The 4,638-nt window shown below is 28.9% G+C and overlaps 1 long non-coding RNA gene across 1 annotated transcript; it reads right to left on the reverse strand.

Annotated features, from left to right (window-relative positions):
• Nucleotides 1-1,038: 1,038 nt before the first annotated feature.
• Nucleotides 1,039-2,575, reverse strand: LOC25501317 (uncharacterized). The gene is made up of 3 exons (XR_003007700.2): nt 2,357-2,575; nt 2,191-2,274; nt 1,039-1,157 (listed from the first exon to the last, which is right to left on the reverse strand). It is a non-coding gene; the product is annotated as an uncharacterized lncRNA (long non-coding RNA).
• Nucleotides 2,576-4,638: the final 2,063 nt, after the last annotated feature.

Here is a 4,638-nt window from a genome sequence, read left to right on the forward strand (position 1 = left end):
TTACATGTTAGTCAATTTCTTATCAACTAAATCATGCTCATTCATCTAGAGGTTTCGATTTTCGTAACATTTAAAAAAATTTATCGTTGGTATAAGATTCAAATTGGAACCTTATGAAAAAAATATTTTACTCTTATATAGAATCATGTTAAAAAATGTTACCAAATTTAAAATATTTTATTTAGAACATTAATTTATTCTTGAATGTTTTTTCATTCTTAGATATTAGCTGTCATGGGATGTATAGCATCAAACATTGCACATACATGAAATAAACCTCAAGATATTACTACAGGTCATTGGTTCACTTGGTTCAATTGATTTAACCATGGTTGAATCAAATGACAAATAGATAAATAAAAATTTATTGAAAAAATAAATGAAGTGCATAAATCATAAAATGTAAATAAAAAATTGGTTAAACAAATCGAGGTTCAACCATCGAAAAATTAGATAAATATCATAAAAACTATTTAATTGGGCTTAGCCTATTTGCCTAAATATTAAGATTAGTGCAAGGTTTATGTTGGAAAATTAAAAAGTAAAGTTAATTTGATTTTATCCATAAATTAATTACCATGTTAAGAACTCAGGAAGACTGGTTAATTCCCACTCAAGTCTGTATTCCATCCTAAAATCAATGTCACCTCAACTCAGTAAGAGCGATGAATTCCAAGTTAAATTGGTATAAATAATGACAATAAATCTTACATATATGTATCTAAGAAGTATTAATGTAACCCTCAACCAGAGAAAGAATCCCCTATGACAGTGTAAACAAGAAACTATAGAGAAAATTAAATGTCTTGAGCAATGCTCATAACAAAACATCAATCCCTATATACACATTCATTATAATCTTAAAATTATTTACTTCAATCTACATTCTTCCATCATATTTCCATTTTTTTTCAGATAAATTTTCTCCCTAAAACATGCAATATTGTAAGAAACTAGAAAGAAAGTAAAGTCAGTTTATTGTTTTTCTTAATACAATTAATCACCAAAAAAAAAAAAGATATTAAAAAAAATAAATTATGTTTTTACTGTTAGGAGAATGGTTGGTTGAATTTGGTGAGATGCAGGAAGAAACAGGTGTGAAAAGATGCTGCTTCTTCTTGTCTGGTTGGTGGTGATCTGAATTTTCCATTTGGATTCTGAAAAGATGAAGAAAAATGAACCAAACGAAGCATTACAAAGAAGAGAATGAAGATGAAAAATTGTGAAGCTGTGTTGAGTTTGAAAAGAAGAACGAGAAATAGAAAAGAAGAAAGAGAAAACAGAGTACAGAGTACAAAATATACTTACTTCCAAAACCCTTTATGCTAGTATTTCACTCTTAAACACTTGTCTAAATTTTTAAAATGATGGGTCAAATTAAGGTCTTTAAAACTCAATATATAATACTTGAATTTGAGTTTGGACATTTAACATTGTTGAAACTATTGAAGTTTATCGTCCATTTGAATCTCAAACAGCTCGAGATATTAATAAAAAAAGAATAGAAAAGTAAATACAAGAAATATGGGAAAATAGGAAAAAGTAAATAAAGACTTTCCTTTAGTCAAAAATAAATAAATAATAACTTCCTTTTAAGTTTTGTATATAAAAAAAAATCCATTTTAAGTCATTTCTAGAAAAAACACTTTGTCCTTTTTAATTTAGAGTAAATTACACTCCCCTTCCTTCAAAGATGCTTGAATTACACTTCCTTCCCCATTTATGTTAAAATATACACTTTCCTCCCCTCTTATTCAAAACATATTAGAAAATTTTTCACTCCCCTCCTTTGAGGGAAGCTTGAATTACATTCGCCTCCCCTCTTGTGTTAAAATCTACGCTTTAGTCCCTAAATATTTTTTTTTATTGGTAATAATCTAGCAAAAAAATAATCAAACACACTTCAAATAAAAATAGTATTGCAGATACATTTTAATATAATCGAATTTTGAATACAAATTTTTCGTTATATTTTATAACATATAATTTTAAACCCTATTATAAAATATGAAACAACTCCATATAAAATTAAAATATGTGAAAAATTACTAACGTGGATTAAGTATGGTTATTTAAAAGCAAATTTTATACTCTAAATTTTAAACACACATAAAAATATACTTTTACATGGAACCCTAGAGTATATGCATCTAAATTACTCAAGAAATAATGACAAAACCATTTACAAACCTGGCGTTCTTGGAATTGCTTTGTCAATATTTAATTTCCTACCCGTGCATCTTGAAGCTCTGAAAGACGATCATCATTCACTATCTGTGACATCAGCCAAGCATATATCTTAGACAGAGAATCGACAAATGAATGAGAGAAGGAAAGAAATCACAAAAAATAAAACCTTGGCTTCCTCAATTGAATTTTTCAAGTCGGACAAAGTAATGGCTCTCTCTGCAGGCTTCTCAGGAGACAAGTTTCCATTCACTACATCAGCATTGGTGGAATTCATTCCCATAGCTGCATCCTTTTGCATCTTCAAACCGACTAGTTTTCTTCTACTCACTTCAAGTTCAGCCACAATCTCGTCAAGCTCTCCTTTAATCATTAAAAAACTAAACTCTCAAGAAACAGTTGTTTTAAAGCCATCGGCCAAATTTATAGAGCCAATAAGATCTCTAGAGACATAGAAAATATCTATCAATAAATATTAGGGTGCATTCTTTAAATCGTGAAATTCTTTACCACTGCCTAAATCGTGAAATTTTATGCATTTATTTAGATTTACTCCTTTACACGTTGATCATACAAGATAGATTAGATTTTTGAGGATTCATTGTTCCATTTTGTAAAATATGTATTTATTGTTGATTTTATGATTAAATGCTGATATATGGTTGTAGTAATTTGCTGGTGATTTATAAGCCAAATTAATTTAGTATTCTGAGGCATATCTTTTGACCTAAAGACAATATGTTGACTAGAAAGCTTTTGTCAACAAAAAAAAATGTTGACCATAAAAACTTTTTGATAAAACATGCGATCTAGTCAACTTATTGTCTTTAGGTCAAAAAATATTCCTCAGAATGCTCAATTAATTAGGCTTATAAATCACCAGCAAATTACTACAACCATATATTAGTATCTAATCATAAAATGGACAATAAAAACATTTTTTTAAAAACGGAACAATGAATCCGCCAAAATCTAATCTCTCTTGTATGATCAACGTGTAAAAGAGTAAATCAAAATAAATGCATACCTTGTGCTTTAGAAAATTTCACGATTTAGGAAGTGGTGAAGAATGAACGTCACTTCTCAAAAAGAACGAATCAACAATATTCAAGTAAAACAGTTTCAAGACTTAGTTAATGTAAACATATAATAAGCGAATAATATAATGAAGATTGGCTTACAGGCGATTGATTTGCGAGAAACACTCCAGAAAACGGCGGATAAGTATCGAAGAGAGAAAATAACAACAAATGACTTGGGCTAACTTATGCGAGCTTCGTTAAGGTCATGGACAAAAACTTTTCCCACCCCCCAAAATAACTTTGAATTTTCACATTCAAAAAAGACATAGTTCATAATTTTCAAATTTTAACGCAGTAAAAAGAGCGGAAAGACGAGCAAGTGAATGCCCGTCTTTTCGCTAGTAAGAAATTATGGAAAGGAGTCCTTATAGATCACCTTTGTTTTAAGATACGATAATATTAATTTCATGAGATATTTCCATATCATTTTAACATTCACCAATCATCAAAATAACAAGATATGAATGTGCCAAACATATTCTCTGTACAATTGTAGCAGCCAGAGATGCCCCAACATAATTTTATGGTAAACCCATTGTGATACTCGAAAGATTTTCAAAACATTCAATGTTGCCCTCAAAAGATTGTTATATAAATTTGGTCCAATGATATTTTAACAAAAGTTACTGCTTACAGCGGCAAAATTGATGTTATGTCAAAAATCATCCTTGTTATATTTCCAAGGTCATATTAGTGTTCAAAAAAACTTTTAAGGATCAAAGTAGAGATTTACACATACACCATATATAATATTGCCACTTATAATTATATCTAACAAATATAATTAAACAACAGGAAACCTTCTTTTTACTAAACCATGCTGCTAACTATTTAAAACCTACATTATATGATAGTCAATATCTTTTAAATTTGTCCTAAGTTATTCTAAACTTCATAATAACTGAAGTAGTGAAAACAATAAAGAAAAAAAAGTAACATTTCAAATACCTGTAAGGGTGTTTTATGTCTGATTGATCTCGTGAGCACTCGTCTATATAGTTCTGAATACCAACAATATACTCTTTTCTGTTTTGCATGGAGAGAATAAATCACTTAACGAAAATTGTCGGCCTCCTTTTTAAGTAAAACATATAAACAAGTCATTATTAAAAAAATAAACAATAAACCAAACAGTCTTTTCTTTCACCTCTAAAACTTTTGAGAGAACTTATGAAAAACCCTTGCCCATACATATCTATTCCCGTTTAAAAAAAAAAACATATATCATGTGTTAAACATGAAGGATTCTCAATGACCCAATTAATAACATAATTAATCAAAAAACAAAACAAGATTAAACAACAATTAATCACCAAAAAAAAAGTTTACGTTTTTACTGTTAGGAGAATGGATGGTTGAATTTGGTGAG

Source organism: Medicago truncatula, chromosome 8 (assembly GCF_003473485.1).
Source record: "Medicago truncatula cultivar Jemalong A17 chromosome 8, MtrunA17r5.0-ANR, whole genome shotgun sequence".
Lineage (NCBI taxonomy): Eukaryota > Viridiplantae > Streptophyta > Magnoliopsida > Fabales > Fabaceae > Medicago > Medicago truncatula.